Here is a 23,017-nt window from a genome sequence, read left to right on the forward strand (position 1 = left end):
TTTTATGCTTACAGTAGCTATTGTTGGGATAACCACATGGTTTGTGGAGGATGTGACTCCTGCTCGAGAGTTGCTTGTTTTGACTACTCCAGTGCCTGAGGAGCACTACTTTTATACCCTTCCGTATCAAGAGTTGAAGCATCGCCAGTCTTATTTGAATAACACTTTCATCCAGATGTTGCATCATACCCATGTTGCCACCAATGCTACGAACTGTTGGATATGTGGCATGATGCCAGCTCACCAGAAGAAAGGAGGAACTCCGTTCATACCTCTTCCTTTTTCTCATAATGGCTCTTGTAGAGCATGGTACACTTTGCTTTTTGCCACCCGGAAACCTACAGTGGGACGGTTACTCTTCAGACTTAATAGGGAATGTCATCAAGATAAAGATGGTTATCCACAAGCGAACGGGACAATTTGGGAATGGGAAGAGTATCGACCGGACAATGAATCGATTCCCTATATTTTCACGAACACCAGAGACACTGTGGGGAAAGACCGATTTGTGATTCAAGTGGCACAAGCTCAAGCGGACCTGTGTGTCCAGAGTGTGGGTTATATTCCTGTTGGTGTTAGTGATTGTATCACTGTCTTAAACATCGACGGGTTGAATAACAGTACTTTCTTAGCATCTCATAATACATACTTTGTGTGTGGAAATAAAGGTTATTACCGTTTGCCAGCCGGTTGGTCTGGAGTATGTTATGTAGCATTCCTATTACCTCCTGTATTCTTGGCACCTGCATCTTATCATAAAGATTTGAAGTTGTTGAATAATGTGACTGTAAATAGGTATAAACGTACTCTATCCATTGATGACGTGGACCAGACTGATACTAGCCTGCAGCAGTATATTGATTTTAATTTAGGATTGTTCTTCTTTGTTGGAGCTGCCCTAAATAGTAGGAAAGTTCGAAGGTTAACAAGAGTTGTAGAGGCTGTGACAAATCAAGCCGCTGCTGCTCTTGGGAATCTTACGGAAGAATTGCAAATTACTAGAATTGTTGCATTGCAGAATCGTATGGTGTTAGATGTTATGTTAGCTGACCGAGGTGGAGCATGTAAAATTATCGGAAGTAGTTGTTGTGTGTTTATTCCTGACCACACGCCATCAGTCTATAATGCTATTAACAAATTACATAAAATTGCAGCTGAAATCCATACAGAAAATGGCACTTGGACCTTTTCTGGATGGTTTTGGGCATTGATCACCACATGGGGATGGAAGGTTTTAACTGGTCTCTGTATTATCGTAGCAGTTTTGTTTTCCTGTTGCATTTGTATCCAATGTGGTCCTTTACTCTGTTCCCTATGTGTGTCACTCTGTATTCCTGATAAGAAAGCTATTGCCAATGTCACTTACCAGAAACATTTGATTAAAGAAATAGAAGAAATGATGAAAATTGACATATACGATGATTATTCTAATAAACCGGATGTCTTCAGTAAATGCTGAAAGGGTCGTCTGTTGAAAATTGAAACAACGATGTGATTAAGCATTTACTAAAGACATGAATTCTCCTTTAGGACCGAGTTTCTTTCGTTATGTTGACTAAAGTCTGGACTCCATTTTGTATTGTCATGCCTCCACGTGCGTAGCACGAGAAGAGTCCTATCTTCGTGTTAGTTGCTTTTGTAATCTGCCTAGTAACAGTCTATAAATAGCTCCTTTGTCCGTCTGGCGCATGCCCAGACTTGACCACATCTGTTATCAGTTAATCCTTGCTTGACCATGTTTTCGCGGGCTCAGGAAATCGTCAACTCCGCCCATATATTGATTCTGTATCGAAAATGTCCATAAAAGGTAATGAATTGTGCCTCATGTTGTATCCACCCACTTATGAGCCCCTCTGTTGTGTATAAAAGGGGACTGTGTACGCAAGTTCTTTGTGCTACTCTATGCAATACTGAAGGGTGTTGTATGGATTGTAGGACCACCCTTAAGGGTTAATAAACTTTGTCTTTGTACTTTGCAGTTTCCGTGCCAACTTCCTTGTAGCTTCCATTGCAGGAGAGCGAACCCTTGTGTCCTGCGGGCCTAGCTGGGGCCTGTATTCATCAAGGTCTCCCGATAAAAATGGTACCTCACTTGTGTGGTAACGCATAGTGACTGCAACAGGAAATGGCCCAAATCATACTGTGGAGACTTCAAAATTACATATAACAAAACTACCTGGTTTTCGGGGCGGGGGGACCTGTTTTTTTGGCCCCGGGCTCGCTGCCGTCTATGGAAACCTACCAAACCCACACATTTCTGAAAACTAGACACCCTGGGGAGTCCAATGAGGTTTGGCTTGCTTGAATCCCCCAACGTTTCCCTACCCAGAATTCCCTTCCCTGCAAACCTCAAATTTAGCTGAAAAAAACACATTTCCCACATATTTTTTGTTGGAATCACCATGCCGGCACAAATGTGTGGGTGGGTCAAGTACTCACGACAGGCAAGGGCCCAAAACATATTGAGCAGACATCAAAATTACCTATCACAAAACAACCTGGTTTTGCAACGGAGGTTACATGGGTTTTTGGACCCGGGCTCAGGGGCCATCTTGGGAAACTACCAAACCCACACATTTCTGAAAACTAGACACCCGGGGAGTCGCTTAGAATTCTCGGTGCTATACCCTTATTCACTATGTTTTGGGCTCTTCCCAGACACAGACCCTTGCCCCACCCACAAAGTGAGGTATTATTTTACTCGGGAGACTGAGTGGAATGCTGTGGGGTAGGACATTTGTGATTCCACCCAAAAATAAGTGGAAAATGTGTTTTTTTCAGCTAAATTTGAGGTTTGCATGGTATTCTGGGTAGCAAAACTTTGGGGGAGCCATGCAAGCCATACCTCGCTGGACTCGCCCGGGTTTCTAGTTTTCGCAAATGTGTGGGTTTGGAAGTTTTCCAAGATGGCCACCGAGCCCGGGGCCAAAAACCCAGGTGACCCCTCTTGCAAAACCAGATGTTTTGTGATAGATCATTTTGATGTCTACTCAATACGTTTTGAGCCCTTGCCTGTCGCGGGTACTTGACCCACCCACGTGAGTGAGGTATCATTTTTATTGGGAGACCTGGAGTAACGCTGGGTGGTATAAATGTTGTGGATCCACGTAGATTCTAGAACTTTCCTACACAGAAATTTGAGAACAAAGTGATTTTTTTCATCAAAATTTGAGGTTTGCAGGGGATTCTAGGTAGGAAAATGTTGGGGGACCCACGCAAGCCATACCTCCCTGGACTCTCCTGGGTCTTTAGTTTTTAGAGATGTGTGGGTTTGGTAGGTTTCTCTAGATGGCTGCCGACCCTGGGACCAAAAACTCAGATGCCCCTATGTATCCGAAAATGACCTGGTTTTGCAAGACGGGTCATATGAGTTTCTGGTCCCGGGCTTGGCAGCCATCCAGGGAAACCTACCAAACCCACACATTTCTAAAATTTCTAAAATTTGGAGACTCAGAGGAGTCTAGGAAAGTATGACTTGCGTGGCTCTCCCAACGTTTCTCTACCCAGAATCCCTTGGAAACCTGCATTTTTGATCAAAAAATCACTTTTTTCTCAAATTTCTGTGTGGAAAAGTACTGGAATCTACGTGGATCCACAAATTTCCTACCAACCAGCATTCCCCCAGGTCTCCCGATGAAAATGGTACTTCACTCGCGTGGGTGGGTCAAGTACCCGCGACAGGCAAGGGCCCAAAACGTATTGAGGAGACATCAAAATGACCTATCACAAAACAACCTGGTTTTGCAACGGGGGGTCCCATGAGTTTTTGGGCCCGGGGTCAGCGGCCATCTAGGGAAACCTACCGAACCCACACATTTCTGAAAACTAGACACCCAAGGTAGTCCAGAAAGGTATGGCTTGCGTGGGTCCCCCAACATTGCCCTACCCAGAATCCTCTGTATACCTCAGATTTTGTTGAAAAAGTCATTTTATTCTCACATTCCTGTGAAGGAAAGTTGTAGGATCACCGGGCTGACACAAATTTCCTACCACCCAGCGTTCCCCCAGGTCTCACGATAAAAATGGTACCTCACTTGTGTGGTAAGGCATAGTGGCTGCAACAGGAAATAGCCCAAATCATACTGTGGAGACTTCAAAATTACATATCACAAAACTACCTGGTTTTCGGGGCGGGGGGACCTGTTTTTTTGGCCCCGGGCTCGCTGCCGTCTAGGGAAACCTACCAAACCCACACATTTCTGAAAACTAGAGACCCTGGGGAGTCCAATGAGGTTTGGCTTGCGTGAATCCCCCAACGTTTCCCTACCCAGAATCCCTTGCAAACCTACATTTTTGATCAAAAAATCACTTTTTTCTCAAATTTCTGTGTGGAAAAGTACTGGAATCTACGTGGATCCACAAATTTCCTACCACCCAGCATTCCCCCAGGTCTCCCGATGAAAATGGTACTTCACTCGCGTGGGTGGGTCAAGTACCCGCGTCAGGCAAGGGCCCAAAACGTATTGAGGAGACATCAAAATGACCTATCACAAAACAACCTGGTTTTGCAAGGCGGGGTCCCATGAGTTTTTGGGCCCGGGGTCAGCGGCCATCTAGGGAAACCTACTGAACCCACACATTTCTGAAAACTAGACACCCAGGGGAGTCCAGAAAGGTATGGCTTGCGTAGGTCCCCCAACATTTCCCTACCCAGAATCCTCTGTATACCTCAGATTTTGTTGAAAAAGTCATTTTATTCTCACATTCCTGTGTAGGAAAGTTGTAGGATCACCGGGCTAACACAAATTTCCTACCACCCAGCGTTCCCCCAGGTCTCCCGATAAAAATGGTACCTCACTTGTGTGGTAAGGCATAGTGGCTGCAACAGGAAATGGCCCAAATCATACTGTGGAGACTTCAAAATTACATATAACAAAACTACCTGGTTTTCGGGGCGGGGGGACCTGTTTTTTTGGCCCCGGGCTCGCTGCCATCTATGGAAACCTACCAAACCCACACATTTCTGAAAACTAGACACCCTTGGGAGTCCAATGAGGTTTGGCTTGCTTGAATCCCCCAACGTTTCCCTACCCAGAATTCCCTTCCCTGCAAACCTCCAATTTAGCTGAAAAAACACATTTTCCACATATTTTTGGGTGGAATCACCATGCCGGCACAAATGTGTGGGTGGGTCAAGTACTCACGACAGGCAAGGGCCCAAAACATATTGAGCAGACATCAAAATTACCTATCACAAAACAACCTGGTTTTGCAACGGAGGTTACATGGGTTTTTGGACCCGGGCTCAGGGGCCATCTTGGAAAACTACCAAACCCACACATTTCTGAAAACTAGACACCCGGGGAGTCGCTTAGAATTCTCGGTGCTATACCCTTATTCACTATGTTTTGGGCTCTTCCCAGACACAGACCCTTGCCCCACCCACAAAGTGAGGTATTATTTTACTCGGGAGACTGAGTGGAATGCTGTGGGGTAGGACATTTGTGATTCCACCCAAAAATAAGTGGAAAATGTGTTTTTTTCAGCTAAATTTGAGGTTTGCATGGTATTCTGGGTAGCAAAACGTTGGGGGAGCCATGCAAGCCATACCTCGCTGGACTCGCCCGGGTTTCTAGTTTTCGCAAATGTGTGGGTTTGGAAGTTTCCCAAGATGGCCGCCGAGCCCGGGGCCAAAAACCCAGGTGACCCCTCTTGCAAAACCAGATGTTTTGTGATAGATCATTTTGATGTCTACTCAATACGTTTTGTGCCCTTGCCTGTCGCGGGTACTTGACCCACCCACGTGAGTGAGGTATCATTTTTATTGGGAGACCTGGAGGAACGCTGGGTGGTAGAAATGTTGTGGATCCACGTAGATTCTAGACCTTTCCTACACAGAAATTTGAGAACAAAGTGATTTTTTTCATCAAAATTTGAGGTTTGCAGGGGATTCTAGGTAGGAAAATGTTGGGGGACCCATGCAAGCCATAACTCCCTGGACTCTCCTGGCTCTTTAGTTTTTAGAAATGTGTGGGTTTGGTAGGTTTCTCTAGATGGCTGCCGACCCTGGGACTAAAAACTCAGATGCCCCTATGTATCCGAAAATGACCTGGTTTTGCAAGACGAGTCATATGAGTTTCTGGTCCCGGGCTTGGCAGCCATCCAGGGAAACCTACCAAACCCACACATTTCTAAAGTTTCTAAAATTTAGAGACTCGGAGGAGTCTAGGAAAGTATGACTTGCGTGGCTCTCCCAACGTTTCTCTACCCAGAATCCCTTGCAAACCTGCATTTTTGATCAAAAAATCACTTTTTTCTCAAATTTCTGTGTGGAAAAGTACTGGAATCTACGTGGATCCACAAATTTCCTACCACCCAGCATTCCCCCAGGTCTCCCGATGAAAATGGTACTTCACTCGCGTGGGTGGGTCAAGTACCCGCGACAGGCAAGGGCCCAAAACGTATTGAGGAGACATCAAAATGACCTATCACAAAACAACCTGGTTTTGCAAGGGGGGGTCCCATGAGTTTTTGGGCCCGGGGTCAGCGGCCATCTAGGGAAACCTACCGAACCCACACATTTCTGAAAACTAGACACCCAGGGTAGTCCAGAAAGGTATGGCTTGCGTGGGTCCCCCAACATTGCCCTACCCAGAATCCTCTGTATACCTCAGATTTTGTTGAAAAAGTCATTTTATTCTCACATTCCTGTGTAGGAAAGTTGTAGGATCACCGGGCTGACACAAATTTCCTACCACCCAGCGTTCCCCCAGGTCTCCTGATAAAAATGGTACCTCACTTGTGTGGTAAGGCATAGTGGCTGCAACAGGAAATGGCCCAAATCATACTGTGGAGACTTCAAAATTACATATAACAAAACTACCTGGTTTTCGGGGCGGGGGGACCTGTATTTTTGGCCCCGGGCTCGCTGCCGTCTAGGGAAACCTACCAAACCCACACATTTCTGAAAACTAGACACCCTGGGGAGTCCAATGAGGTTTGGCTTGCTTGAATCCCCCAACGTTTCCCTACCCAGAATCCCTTGCAAACCTACATTTTTGATCAAAAAATCACTTTTTTCTCAAATTTCTGTGTGGAAAAGTACTGGAATCTACGTGGATCCACAAATTTCCTACCACCCAGCATTCCCCCAGGTCTCCCGATGAAAATGGTACTTCACTCGCGTGGGTGGGTCAAGTACCCGCGACAGGCAAGGGCCCAAAACGTATTGAGGAGACATCAAAATGACCTATCACAAAACAACCTGGTTTTGCAAGGGGGGGTCCCATGAGTTTTTGGGCCCGGGGTCAGCGGCCATCTAGGGAAACCTACTGAACCCACACATTTCTGAAAACTAGACACCCAGGGGAGTCCAGAAAGGTATGGCTTGCGTGGGTCCCCCAACATTTCCCTACCCAGAATCCTCTGTATACCTCAGATTTTGTTGAAAAAGTCATTTTATTCTCACATTCCTGTGTAGGAAAGTTGTAGGATCACCGGGCTAACACAAATTTCCACCACCTAGCGTTCCCCCAGGTCTCCCGATAAAAATGGTACCTCACTTGTGTGGTAAGGCATAGTGGCTGCAACAGGAAATGGCCCAAATCATACTGTGGAGACTTCAAAATTACATATAACAAAACTACCTGGTTTTCGGGGCGGGGGGACCTGTTTTTTTTGGCACCGGGCTCGCTGCCGTCTATGGAAACCTACCAAACCCACACATTTCTGAAAACTAGACACCCTGGGGAGTCCAATGAGGTTTGGCTTGCTTGAATCCCCCAACGTTTCCCTACCCAGAATTCCCTTCCCTGCAAACCTCAAATTTAGCTGAAAAAAACACATTTCCCACATATTTTTTGGTGGAATCACCATGCCGGCACAAATGTCCTACCGCGCAGCATTCTCCTTAGTGTCCCGAGTAAAATTATACCTCACTTGTGTGGGTGTCCAATGCAGAATTGGCTAAAAACTTATTTTTAATAAAATGGAGCGCTTAGAATATTCGGTGCTACATCCTTATTCCCTATGTTTTGGGCTCTTCCCAGTCACAAGCCCTTGCCCCACCCATACGAGTGAGGTATCATTTTACTCAGGAGGCTGAGGGGAACGCTGTGGGGTAGGACATTTGTGCCTGCATGGTGATTCCACCCACAAATATGTGGAAAATGTGTTTTTTTCAGCTAAATTTGAGGTTTGCAGGGCATTCTGGCTTGAAAAACATTGGGGGATCCACGCAAGCCATACCTTGCTGGACTCCCCCGGGTGTCTAGTTTTCATAATTGTGTGGGTTTGATAGTTTCCCAAGATGGCCGCCGAGCCCGGGGCCAAAAACCCAGGTGACCCCCCTTGTAAAACCAGGTTGTTTTGTGATGGATTATTTTGATGTCTCCTCAATAAGTTTTGGGCCCTTGCCTGTCGCGGGTATTTGATCCACTCAAACAAGTGAGGTACAGTTTTTACTTGGAGACCGGGGGGAATGCTGTGTAGAAGGGCATATGTGTGGATCCACGCAGATTCCAGAACTTTCCCACACAGAAATTTTAGAAAAAATAGATTTTTTCAGCTAAATTTGAGGTTTATAGGGCATTCTGGGTAAGAAAACGTTGGGGGACCCATGCAAGCAATACTTCGCTGGACTCCGGCGGGTGTCTAGTTTTCAGAAATGTGTGGATTTGGTAGGTTTCCCTAGATGGCCGCCGAGCCCGGGGCCAAAAATTCATGGGACCCCCTTGAAAAACCAGGTTGTTTTGTGAAAGGTAATTTTAATGTTGCCTAAATACGTTTTGGGCCCTTGCCTGTCGCGGGTACTTGACCCACCCACACAAGTGAGGTACCATTTTTCTCGGAAGACTTTGAGGAATGCGGTGTGTGTGGAATTTTGTGGATCCACACACATTCCAGAACTTTCTACCTCAGAAATGTAAGGAAAATGTGTATTTTTTTACCTATTTAGAGGTTTGCAAGGGATTCTGGGTAACAGAACCTGGTGAGAGCCAGACAAGTCACCCCATCCTGGATTTTCCTGGGTGTCTAGTTTTTAAAAATGTATAGGTTTGCTAGGTTTCCCTAGGTGCCGGCATAGGTAGGGTTCAAAATCTACAGCTAGGCACTTTGCAAAAAAAGGGTCCGTATTCACTGGGAAAATGTGGTGTGTCCACGTTGTGTTATGGGCCGTTTACTGTCGCGGGCACTTGGCCTACCCACACAAGTGAGGTACTATTTTTCTATGAAGACTTTGACGAATGCAGAGTGTGTGGAATTTTGTGGATCCACGCAGATTCCAGAACTTTCCACCACAGAAATGTGAGGAAAATTTGTTTTTTTTACAAATCTTGAGGTTTGCAAGGGATTCTGGGTAACAAAACCTGGTGAGAGCCAGACAAGTCACCCCATCCTGTATTCCCCTGGGTGTCTAGTTTTCAAAAATATATAGGTTTGCTAGGTTTCCCTAGGTGCCGGCAGAGCTAGGGTTCAAAATATACATCTAGGCACTTGCAAAATAGTGTCCGTTTTCACAGTAAAATGTGGTGTGTCCACGTTGTGTTTTGGTCCGTTTCCTGTCGCGGGCACTAGGCCTACCCACACAAGTGAGGTACCATTTTTCTCGGAAGACTTTGGGGAATGCGGGGTGAGTGGAATTTTGCGGATCCACACAGATTCCAGAACTTTCCACCACAGAAATGTGTTGAAAATGTGTTGTTTTTTTTGTTTCTTACAAATTTTGAGGTTTACAAGGGATTCTGGGTAACAGGACCTGGTGAGAGCCAGGCAAGTCACCTCATCCTGGATTCCCCTGGGTGTCTAGTTTTCAAAAAGGTATAGGTTTGCTAGGTTTCCCTAGGTGCTGGCAGAGTTAGGGTTAAAAATCTACAGCTAGGCCCTTTTCAAAAAAAGGGTCAGTTTTCTCTGTGAAAATGTGGTGTGTCCACGTTGCGTTTTGGGACGCTTCCTGTTGCAGGCACTAGGCCTACCCACACAAGTAAGGTACCATTTTTCTCGGAATATTTTGGGGAAAGCGGGGTGCGTGGAATTTTGTGGCGCCACACAGATTCCAGAACTTTCCACCACAGAAATGCGAGGAAAATGTGGGTTTTTTGTACAAATTTTTAGGTTTGCAAGGGATTCTGGGTAACATAACCTGGTGAGAGCCAGTCAAGTCACCCCATCCTGGATTCCCTGGGTGTCTAGTTTGCAAAAATGTATAGGTTTGCTAGGTTTCCCTAGGTGCCGGCAGAGCTAGGGTTCAAAATCTACAGCTAGGCACTTTGAAAAATGGGTCCATTTTCACTGTAAAAATAAAGTGTGTCCACGTTGCGTTTTGAGCCGTTTCCAGTCGCGGGCACTAGGTCTACCCACACCAGTGAGGTATCATTTTCATCGGGAGACTTAGGATAACATAGAATTGTAGAGCAACTGTTATTACCTATTGACTTTTGATGCATTTCTGCCTTCCAAATGAAAGACAATGTGTAAAAAAGAAGTCATTTTGAAAAATGACCTATAATTCTCATGCTCGTATGGGTACTCCCAATTTCGGAAATGTGCAAATATCTACTGTTTCTAAACTCTATATTTTGTTCCAATTTCAAAAATACATAGGTGTCTCTCATACCGATTTTTCCATGTATATATTTTCTTAAATTAATTGCTATATACCCGGTACATAATAAAAAAACATTGGAAGACGCTGCTCATTAATTGGATCTGGGTTCGTTGGGTTCTTGGTGAACCTACAAGTCCTATATATATCCCCACGACCAGAAATGTCCAGGGGATGTAACGGTTTATTGCTTTGAAACAGCTGTCATAATTAGAAGAAGTACAATCACAAGAGACATGGGTTTTTGCATAAAAGATCTGCACATCCAGGAATACAGTAAAAGACACAAATGTACATGTATATTCCGAATCGCATATAGAGGTGCTGTCACGGTGTCAACAATGCCCACCCATCAGGGCATAAACAACCATGGAACGAATCCCAAGGCGATGTACAAAGTCAAAATACACCTGAGCACACCCAAGTAGAGTTACTATAATCCAACGGTTTCAATCAAAACCTCAGCAACATGAATAGTGGTCAATTGTTAGAGTGTCCTTATTTCTTTTTTTGTAATTGGATATAAAGAAGTTTCCCAATCAGGTCCTGTTGCAGATTATTTTATTCATCAGACAACAGCGCAGAGCAGCAGCAGCCGACGCGCGTTTCGCCCACCGGGCTTTTTCAAGGCTGCAGGAAAATACACATAAAACAATAATTGTACAGTCATCGAATATAATCTGTTGAAATCACCGCAGTGAATAAACACATAGAGATGCCCTGAGATATCGCAATTCAAATTTGAAAATAGATAAACACTTCTATTGTATCATTCTGTCATTGGTTACGTATTCTTCCGTCCACATAGATATCAAACAGACGTAGGAGACGCAACTCAAAACCTCTAATGACATGATTGGACAGGATAACACATGATGATTACACCATAAATAAGGAAAAAAAAACATTATTTTTGTTAGGAACAGGGAAACAACATCCTGGTTCTGTTATAAAAAAACAGCACGCTATGTCAAGTTAGCCCATCTTAATGCATGCATTTTGAAAACTGTAAAAAGGCCTATACGAGCGTCCTTTTGATGTAATCACTGCGGTGATTTCAACAGATTATATTCGATGACTGTATAATTAGAAGAAGTTACAGGTGAAAACGTTGACACAAATGGCTGTTTTTTTCAACTATTTTTCACATTTTCCTATATTCAACGGTTATTTTCTATCAAGAAACCTTGAAGCTTGCTGAATTCAGAATTCTGTCTACTTTTCTAAAATGTATAGCTTTCCAGGATCCATTATTGCTTTCATACCCATTTCTACCATTAACTAGAAGGCGGTTGAAAGCACAAAAAATAGCAAAAATTGGCTATGTCCCAGAAAAATACCAAAAGTATGTAAAACATCTTGGTTTTCTGACAAAAGTCTGCTTGACTCTGAAAGCTGGGAAGATGGTTATTTCAGCACTACAACCCCTTTTGTGATACCATTTGCAAGGAAAAAAACAGACGCTTTCATCTGTAGCCCTTTTTTACCATTTCCCCCCCCCCAAAAAAATTTTTTGCTATATTTTGGCTAATTCCTGGGTGCCCTCCAGGGGAATCCACAAACCCTGGGTACCTTTAGAATCCACATGATGTTGGAAGAAAAGGACGGAAATTTGGCGTGGATACCTTATGTGGTCAAAACGTTTACAGGGGCCTAAGTGCGAACTACCCCAAATAGTCAAAAAAAGTCCTAGCACGGGGGGGAGGTCTAGCAGTGAAGGTGTTAAGCAGGATGCCACCGCGGCGCAGCGGGCGTACCGCTGGCACGCTAAAGGCAAGCCCATCTGCGCCGGTCCGCGCCTGGACGTCACCAGACGCCAGACCTGCTGCCGGTTATGCGGGAGGTAGACTACGCTACTCTAGTGGAGACCTTCAGGCTATCAGGAAAAGGGTTAGCCTCTGCAACCATCCTCCTTGATCTTTGCTAGAAGGTCAGTTCTGCTATATTATATGCGGCTTTAACTCTTGGTCTATTACATCTCCCTCTATAGCCCCCTCCCCCTCTTGGCATAATATCAAACTCTTGAGTCTCAATTGCCGGTCTTTAGTAAAACATCATGCTGAGGTGCATGACCTGTTGCAGGATGATTTTTCTGCTGTTCTCTTTTTAACCAAGACCTGGCTCTCAGCTGACACGGTGGCGGAGCCAGATTTGGCACTCCCCCAAAGCTATAGCATTGCTACTCTCAACAGAGAGACGAGAGGTGGGGTTGTCGCAGTTATTTTTAAATCTTGCTACACTTGTAGAGGTCCTGGTTGGGTGCGAGTACGAGCGTTTTGGAATTTCATTTAACGCCAACTATACTCTGTCTGGACTATTGGTTTACCGTCCACCGGGGCCATCTAGAGAGTTCAGGGAAGCACTCATTGATGTAGCTAGCTCTTTGGCTATGAGATCTGCCAAATTTAGCATTATTGGTGAACCTGCATCTGGAGAGTCCACATGACACAGACACGGGCAGTTTTCTAGAAGATCTTGCTACTTGTCAGCTGGTTCAACTGGTCTTAGGCCACACCCACTCTACAGGCCAACTGCTAGATCCAGTTTTTTCTAATCTCTCTACCCTTACAGTCAACACCCCGATCCTGATGAGTTGGTCTGATCATTATTTGATATCTATGACTCTCTCGGGGGTAGAGCCCTCTCAAAGGGTGGAACAGGAGTCATTTTTCAAACGTCGGTGGCACAAATTGGACATGGGTCAATTCCACGCCTTCGTTTCCACACTCTGAGCTTACCCGATGATCTTGATGCAGCCAATAAGGCTTTATCTGACTGGATTTGACGGCCTCTGGACGTACTTATCCCGGCTAAGTGGTCTAAGAGTTGCAACAGCAAACCCAGTCCTTGGTACAACAGCAAGCTTGCTACTATGCGTAAAGCCTGTACAAGGTTGGAACAGGCATGGAGATGGAATTATGACCCGATTTTGAAAGGGCATTATCTGGCAGTTATCAAGGACTATCATAGGGCTATTCAGAAGGGCAGGGCAGCCTTTTATGCGGATGAAATCAGGAGTAGCAGAAACCCAGCTAAACGTATTTTTTCTATACTTAAAGACCTTAAAGCAGCAGGGGCATCTACAGCTTCTCTGATCTCTTCTAACCAGCAGTGTGAGGATCTTGCCACCTTTCTTCATTAAGAAGGTAGAAAAACAACAGTGTGGTTGATGCCTCTCAGAATGGTTTCTGCTCGGGTCACAGCACAGAGTCTGCTCTCCTTGCTGTGACCGAACATCTGAGGGCAGCCTTAGATGCCGGATGCACTTTGGCGCTGACTTTATTAGATCTCAGCGCTGCGTTTGACACGGTATCACACCAGATCCTGCTACAACGGTTGGAGGAGGCTGGTATTGACGGTTCAGCTTGAGTTGATTCGCCTCCTTTCTTGCAGAGCGAACCTTCCAGGTGGCGGCACCCCTTTTCCTCTTTGATACACACTGTGAGAGTAGGGGTTCCTCAGGGCTCATCTCTGAACCCTATGCTATTCAATCTGTATGTTGGCGGCTGTAGCCAGGAGTCGTTGACTAACGGCAGTATCATATGCTGACGATACTCAGCTGGTAGTTGCTCTCTCCAACGACTCCACGCAGGATGCTCTTAAGTTTCGGAGCGATCTTGCAGCTGTTGCGGAGTGGATGTCTGCTAACTGTTTACAGCTTAACGCCAGCAAATCGGAGGTTCTGCTGGTAGGGAGAGACTCTGAGCTGTGGAGCGAGCGCTGGTGGCCGGCATCCCTGGGGGTCGCACCCGTCCCCAAGCCAGTGGTCAAATATTTGGGTGTATGGGTTGATTCGGCCCTCAGTCTGCAGGTCCAAACTAAAAAAGTTTCAGGCACCTGTTTTGGTCTCCTGCGGGATCTCAGGCTGCTGCTGGGTTTCTTTGATCCTGCCACTCATCAGGTCATCATCCAGGCTACCGTCATGTCTAGGTTAGACTATGCCAGCTCTCTGTACCAGGGGGTCTAGAAGGAGGAAATTCGACGTCTGCAGAGGGTCCAGAATGCGGCTGCCAGAACTCTCCTGGGCCTCCCTAGAACCTGCTCCACGACAACTGCCATCCGCCGACTCCACTGGTTACCGGTAGCTAGGCGTGTCGAGTTCAAGTCCCTTTGCATTGCCTTTAAAATCATGAATCTGTCTTCACCTAGCATGCTGGCAAACCTGCTCTTACCCTACAAACCTACCCGCCACCTTCGATCTTCTGGCCAGCATTCGGCTGTCCCTCGGGTGAGGAAGGTGCGCAAAGGAGGACGATCTTTCCGCATTTTGGTGGCCAATCTCTGGAACTCGCTCCTGTTGCACATTCGCAGTATGGACAACTACCTGGCCTTTTGTAAGGCTATTAAAACTCATATTTTCCCTCTGACTAGGATCTGCCTTCTTCTGCAGGCTCCCATCCTTTCGTGTGGCGGTCAGCACTGGGATGCCCCTTTGCTGGGGTAGCTAGGCACTATATAAAACCACGTAACATAGCATAACATAACATATGCATTTCTAGGCCATGTGCATTGCGGAGATGAGTCTGGTGTAATGACTTGGAATTGCCCGGACCCATGTGCTCTTGAAACTGAAGCTTTTCTGTATTACATTAACGCTTTGAAAAAGCTGAAAGTGGCAACAAATTGCAGAGGATTTGTTTGCTAGTTGCACATGCAGTTTCACCAGACACAGCTGTACATTCACATTGTCCTTGTTTGCAGTCGTGCACCAGTTAATGGGAATACCACCCATTTCTGCGCATGAGAAAACAAACGCTCCCATTCAAGCAAGGAGATGCAATGGTTTGTGTACAAAATGAGGCAACATTCTTCCCCTGCCTTTGAAAGCTGGCCTGCTACCTCGATCTGTGACCCTTTGAGAAACTCAGCTCAAACCAGGCCCTTCCCCATCTGCTAGTGCAGTGGAATTACAAGAAAGCCTTACTGATTTTTGCCTGCTCCATGCCAATAGGGACATACCCGGGATGACACTCAGGCCTCTCGTTATCTCTGAAACATGCTTTTCGTCGGCCTTTCCCTTGTGTGGCCCTCATGGTGCTGCGATCGCACTGGTAACACTGTTCCGCCTGGTCTTCTGCATACCAACTGAAAGTATAATGACTACGCCAGAGGGCGTGGCCAATAGTATTCTACTGTGTGCTCCTTCTCTGTCCAATGCGCCCACTACATGTGGTATGTGCATATTGGTAGGGTACAATCAACACCAATTACGATCCCCAGGGAGCACTTTTGTGTTCAGTGAACGTAGTGGCACTGCGGCGAAGCTGAATGCTTTGTGACACTGTCCATCACTATTGGACTGGAGTGAGATAAAGGGCTCTCAATGACTGCAGCCCAACCTCCCAGTTCACCAGCCATTAAACCAACGCAGCCTGTACTACCTGGGTGAAGTGCATGGCCATCAGTGGAACTGCGCCACTCTCATTGATCCACACGTAGTCAGCCAAATGGAATTGTGTTGTGTCATGTACAGGATCATGGTCTGGGTAGTCATAGCACCCTATCTGGCTCATGGCTTGACCTTAGCAAGGCTTCCTTTAGTATCTGGTTGCTGCCACTGTTCTTCCCTGTAAACGTGGCCGTAGAATGTCTTGAAAGGATAACCTTTGAAGACATTAGGGACTTATACCTGGCCCACCCACTGGCTACCCCTCCTTGTTCCCCGCTGATTGGTACGAGGGGTACCCTTTCAGGAACACAATAGTGGTGCATTATGTCAATATCCCAGGAGTCTTTAGGGCAGGACCCTGGTTGAAAACGATGGCGCCCCGCTAGTCCTTCGGGTGGTTGTAAGCCTGAGCAACCGGGGGCTTACCTGGATATGCTCTGCCCCTAAAAAGGCATGAGTAAAAGTTATGGACTAGGGGTCCATGGTATATAAAGGGCAGAACCCCGACATAAATGGTAGCACCGATTGGGTTGGCCACGGTGCAGTTTGGTTCATCAGGCGGGCAGGGCAGCTTAGGTTAGTCACCGCTGCCTGCCCTTGGATCGCCCGTAAGTTAACCCATCAAGTTGGCATACTTCTTGTATGTAATAAACCTGCAGCAAACTGTTTTCCCAACAAAACTTGTGTAGACTGTTTATTTTGCGCAGCGATGCAAATTATTGATACGGGCGCGATATCGGCACTATACCTGCACCACACGTCGTCTGCAGCTTGCTGTCCGATACCGCAACCAGCAAACCATCAGTGTTGAACTGATGGACCCAGGTCCATGCCAGAACAGCAACCGGAGGTAAGAGACACCATCCTACTGCCCTCCTTTCAATCTCCAGCCCCACGGTAACAACCTTACTGGGGTGAGAGACACACTGGTACGCACGTTGGGGTCCCGAATGGAATGCTGGCTGGGCATCTGAACACGGACACTGGTGCATTCTTCTGTACAACATGGTAAAAGTTTCCTGGTCAATACGACAGCTGCTGAAATTTGCAGTGCAGCGCTGCCCACCATGCCTAGCTTAAATAGAGGAACGAGACGTGCATTCGTTTGCACCCCTCTTAGAAGCTGTACTGCGCTGTTGTTCCCTACTCATCTAGAAACTGGCACCAAGGCACAATGCCTACTACGGTTGAAACAGAGTGAATGCATCCACCTCTGAAGGATGGGCGGCTGCTTAAGCCCGGCAGGATGAGAAAAACAGCATCCAGTATTCACGAGGGCTTGCATTACTGAAGAATTCTGAAACCGGAAGTCATGGCCAACAAACCGCAACCTGAAGACCTGCCCCGCCCGCTGTGATCGCTTCTCCCAGGGGATAGCACTAGTGGCTGGCAAAACTGCCTGCCATCAGTGCAGAAATTGTGGCTGCCCGAGGCCACCACAGGGGGCCACTCAAGAGGGCGGCCCTGTAGTGGCATCGGGCATCCACCCCCACTCCTTTCTCCTTCCTCCCTTCTCTTGGGAGGGGGGGGGTTTGGGCCTAGGGAGGAGTCCCCCCTTGGGTCACGGTTGTCCCGCGTCACGTCCGGTGCGTGAGGCGGGGTGAGGGGTACATAGGTATCCCCCACCTCCTCCTCGGCCTCTTTTCGCACCGGACGCGGCGCGGACACCAGGCTTCCATCACGGATTCACGGATTCTATGTCGGCGCCCCGTAGTCCTTCGGGCAGTTGTGGGCCTGAGCAACCGGGGGCTGGCCTAGCTACGCTCCGCCCAGAAGGGCGTGAGTATAATGGACCTAGGGTGGTCAGGTGATCCGGGAAGGGGATCACCAAAAGGCGCAGTACTAAGTGGTTCGCCACGGTGCTGCTAGGCTGATCAGGCGGGCAGGTGGCGAGAAGGCTGCCTGTCCTTGGATCGCCCGTAAACTAACCCACCAGATTACATAACGTTGTATGTAATAAACCTGCAGCAGTTTTTTCCCAAGTATAACTTGTGTTGTGTGTTTCATTTGCGGGCATTCTTGCTGTGGGGGGGGGGTCTGTTGCCATGATGGTGCTATAGTATTGCCCCTCAATGCGTTGAAAAACACCTTATCCAGGCATGCCAGGGCTAGCTCGCAGTCTGCGCTACTTAAGGAATTGAGGGTGACACCTGACGAAAGTGGGGCCCTTCCTAGTACAGCCGCACCACTCACTGGGGGTCAGCGAGCTAGACTTTACCAGGACAGAGTCAATAGGTGTGACCTTCATGTTACCCTAACAGGCAATATTGCCCAGAAGCCGATTTAAATGTGTGTGTGGGGGAGGGGGCTGAAAAGATGGCGCCTGTCAAACGACGAACGCGGAGTAGTCTTGCTGTTCTGTTAATCAATCTCTAATTCTCATCAGCCGGCCAGGATAGGGTAGGGCAGAGGATGTCGCCCACCACGTACCGTTGAGCCCCGTGGCGCCAGGCGGCCTCGGAAATTGAGCTGCCGCAAAATGCACCACCATACAGCTAGGGGGCAGAAGTACACTTAACCTGGGTTGGGACGAGCAGGATGGTAGGCCCTATCACCAAAACTGGAGTGATTCCCACCGTAAAGAAAAAACAGGATCAAACGGAGGCAGGACATGAGCTGTCGGTATCAATATCCGTGCCCTTTACCCGATATCACCCCACTTCCAGCCTCGTGCGATGGCGCTGCTTAATCGCGCCCACCTGGCCAGGCAGGGACAATGGCCCCGAAACCAGTGTGTGTGGGGGGGCAAACTCACCGCTATTAACGGCGAACGCTGCCTCCGGACCCAATGCGACGCACCCAAATTCCTCTGTTGCTGGCCACTAAAAGAGGGCACCACCCACAGGGGGTCAGCGAGACAGAATTTACCAGGAAGAAGGGCTAGGGATGGAAACGCTAACTTGGGAAACATCAGGGAAATTCAATTTCCAAATGGAATTCGTTGGCGGAGTTAAAAACAGTCTTAAAGGGCACTATTTGTATATGTGCCCTACATCCAGTGGTCGAAGTGGGGGGAAAAAAGTAGGGGAACTGTGGGCGGAGAATCAGAGGGCGGGAATAACCCAAGGCTTGGATCAGTGGGCGGAGCCAGAGGTGTGGCCAGAATGAGCAAACATTCCAATTTTTAGCATTTGTTTGGCATTTCTCTGCCCAGTTTAATCAACCAATGGATAATCATGATTATTTAAGGTTATAATGAGTTATTGACATTAAAACACATTCACAAAGTGGGATTTGCTTCTAATCACAATGTCCCAAATATGATAAAATGTGGAAGCACAAGCCATTTGTCGCCGAGCCATGGAGTTTGTCATCAGCATTTCTCCCGTTTTCCAAAACAGCAGTTAAAACATGAATGGCAAAATATCCTAGTTTTCAAAATGTTTTCTATATAATTATGGCTCTGCCATATTTGCCTCCTAATGAAAGATCTGCTGCATGATCTGACCATTTCAACTAATAAACGGTTTATAGCTCAAACGTATCAAAAGTTAATAAAAAATGTGACTTGTTTTGCTGCGGAGTGGATGGCTTATTGCAAAGGTTGACTGATCACCTTTCTCACTGTTGCATTTGTATGTTACACTGGTACTAATAAGGCAAAATACGATGCAGCCTTTTTTATAATGCATAATTTAGTCAACACTGCGGCATAATTGTCTCCTCCTTTGCTGCATATTTAATTCCTGTGGCCCCACAGCAAGCAGCACATGTTAAAAGGGCTTGTGAATGAAGCAGAGAGACTGAAGTTTGCGAATTTAGTTTGGTGTACGTGCAAATCCTGCATTGCCAATCCCTGGTGAGTTGCAGCTACTACTTCTGAAACAAGGCCAATGGAGCTACCTATGGGTGAGGCAGACTGGCCGCAAGGGCAGGGCCGGCCTTAGCACTGGTGGTGCCCTGTGCATTAATGTTTGTTATTGCCCCCCAATGACCACCTCTGCCATGGATTCCCTCACTACCACCCTTTAACAGTGCCCCTCAAGTCTCCATAACCACACTCTCTCTCAGAGGCATTTAATTTGATTTACAGTGCCACTCATACCATTGTAGGGTGTCAGAGCACTTTGCATCACACACATTACTCAGAGACAATCAATATGTGTGTAAATCACTGTATAGAAAATGTCACATAAGAGTAAGGACTACAAGGTGTATGAGTCACATGATAACCATACTAGTAGGCCGTATAGTTTAATAGTGATTGGTCTGGAGAAACATAAACTCAGAATTTAAAACGTAATACCATGGTTGGGGGTTCTCTTTAATAATCAGAATTGATTTCTGACCAAAAGAACACTTTTTGCAACATTAGGATAATCAAAGACTGGGGGAGGTGGGGCGGTGGGAACATAACGCTCTAATTTATACCTTGAAGTTTGTATGCAGCTCTTAGATGAAAGTTAATAGCTTACTGTTCTATGTTAGGATTTTAACTTATAAACTGCAAGTAACAAAATTATCTCTCTAACAAAAGCAGTAGCCCACTGACCTATTTACATTATGTGCACTTTGTGATCTGCATGGTACATGTTCTTTGCAGCAGGCACATTAACCCTCTGAGCTACCTTTCCTTGAATCAAAACTGCCGCTAGACAAAATGATCTCTCTCTAGGAAGAACATTAAACACCAGAGTCATCATGACATTTTTATTGTTGCCGAAAATAGCTGGAGGCCAGGAAGGAGGCAGCAAGCGCTTTTAAAACCTTAATATACTTGCAAACATAATGCCTCCACCCAAAGTCAGCACCCGGTGCGGTCACACCGGTTGCACTGGCCCTTCTCAAGGTTCCTATGACCACAGTGACAGAGTCACTGTTGTTCTAGGCTGTGCTGCTTCATAGGCCTGCCCACAAGACTGGAGGTGAACTTCAGTATGGATTGTGTTGGACAAACCTTGAAGGTTAACCCACACTTGCCACTGCTAGGGTCCACCTGCTAGTGCTAAGACACCAGGGCTTCTAAGGTCTTGCTCAGCCTTCTAAGGTCTAGCATGTGATTGTGCTCTCTCAGGAGAGTGGTCTGGTGGACTGGTTATTAAGGCTGAACCTGGTTCCCCGTTCTAAATTCAGCAGCTCTGGTCATAGTGCCACATCCTCTCCCCCACTAAACACCATACTGCCCCACTTAGAAAAACTCACACTGGCTTCAACTACAACCCAATTGCTGCCGGCTATAAACACCTGGAAGCGGCTCAATTTAAATTACGCACTAGACAAGAGCAATATGCGGCCTACAAAAAAAAAGTAACAACATCCTGGAAAAAGCAAACACTCATAGGGAATGCAAAATTTAGAAAACAATGTGAAATGTAAGCAGGAACAACATGGTACCTTAACGCTTTTACACTCACCATTCAGAAATCAGTGAGTGCTTTTGCCTGAAAAGTTAAGGACATGACTACAGGGCCCTGAATAGACCAAATTTAATGACCATTGCTTATATCCTTACAAAACGTAAGCAGTATAGTAAAAAGACCACATCCCTGGACGCAGAGCCGTAGTACACATTTTGTTTTCCAATCCACACTTGGCAGTACTTCCAGAATTGGTGCACTAGTTGCAAGCCCAGGGAAAACAAAGACAAGAAAACAAAAATAGCGCTTCACTGGCAAACTCTGTAAAAGTGGCGCTAATGTTTTTGGGTGTGAATAAAATCAATTTGGCCAGTTTGCTACCACTCTGTCTTACTTTATTTAGTTATTTTTCATATGTTTAACCTTTTATTCCAGATGCTGCACTTTGGAATTAAAATACGAAATTTCCAGCATAAATGTTTTTCTTTTTTGGATCCATTTCATAGGGGAGCAAATAATCTTGAAGTCATGATTTTCAGTAAGAGAAGAACTGCTAGATAGAAAGAAGGAAAGAGTGGGGGCAGCTGAAGCGGCAGAGCAGAAGTGGACACTGTATTTTTCTTCTCTGGGTAAGAAGGAAAAGACAGAGTCCTGTTACTTCTCTGCCGCCCGTCCTCGAACGCCAGGAACGCCGAGCTTTATTTATAGGCGATGGTGATTTCTTGCGTGCTGGGACGCATTTGCAAAATAAAAAAGTAGAGGAACGGAATCCTTGGAATTGAAGAAGTAGGGGCACGCCGTCCCCTGCCGATCCCGCCCACTTCGACCACTGCCTACATCCCCCTCGGGTTGCAAAGAGACGCTCTATTTTGCTGGGAGTGCATGAAAACACGGTGCAGTCTCAGAATAGCCTGGGGCGCTGTGTTTCCGTTGGTCACTGGTAGGTCCCACCCCGAAGTGAATTGAAAAACCCGCCGAGTACATGAGGAGCAACACTTTTCAAAGCAGTTACGGCATACACGCCATAAGACCCGATCCAGGCGGGAGACTTCGATTTGTAAGTCATAAATGACTTTATTTTAGCAGTCACCTATCTAAAATTGCATTTGCTTCCATTCAAGTCAATGGGGAAAATTAAATCCACTACTCTATTTTTTTTCCTCAAAATGTCCCTGAATCTAGTTGCATTTTTCTAATTTCTTCCATACCCGGGGACAGCTGCAGCAGCACACAGAGCAGGACGTATCACAGACTAACTAAAGCGAGGCAGTAAGGGAAGCATGGACTTTGCATAGCCTGCGGACATACAAAGGAAAAAGACACTTACTGCAACCCCTCTTGTGCTCGTCTGATGGCTCTGACCATCTGGCGGCTGTTCCAGCGTATTTATACACTTGGTTCGTGGGCATCACTCAGATCGAAACTGAAAGTATTATGTCATGTTACAGGAATTCACCCATTTCCCGGAAAAAAGAAGGCCTTTCCAGGGTAAACGTGTGCCTCCTCCCTCCATCCCTGTCAGGCATGTGCCAGTAGGCCCGCAGTGTTGCTGCAGAGGCACATTATATGAGGAAAAAGATCTATGTAGGTGGTGTGGTGAGAAACTTTCCCCAAATAACAACAAGCAAACCAAGTTAACAGATGTCTTGTAGATGATTTAAGAGATAATAGACTGCTCCCCTGAGAATGTTTTTAATCTTTTGGGATCAACTTCGCTAAAAAGCTGCAGACCCTTATAGGGAATTCATGAAATATTCCAGTATTTTCATGGTGCACCAGGGAAGACTG

General features: G+C 46.4%; 1 protein-coding gene across 1 annotated transcript in view; it reads right to left on the reverse strand.

The window, feature by feature from the left end:
- LOC146784472 (guanylate-binding protein 1-like) overlaps positions 1-22,588 on the reverse strand; it is an 888,553-nt gene extending 865,965 nt beyond the window's left edge. The window contains exon 1 of the mRNA XM_085633259.1: positions 22,557-22,588. The gene's annotated coding sequence lies outside the window, so the exon portion shown is untranslated. The remainder of the gene's footprint in view (positions 1-22,556) is intronic.
- Positions 22,589-23,017: the final 429 nt, after the last annotated feature.

The sequence above is a fragment of the Triturus cristatus genome, chromosome 11 (assembly GCF_964204655.1).
Source record: "Triturus cristatus chromosome 11, aTriCri1.1, whole genome shotgun sequence".
Taxonomy (NCBI): Eukaryota; Metazoa; Chordata; class Amphibia; order Caudata; family Salamandridae; genus Triturus; species Triturus cristatus.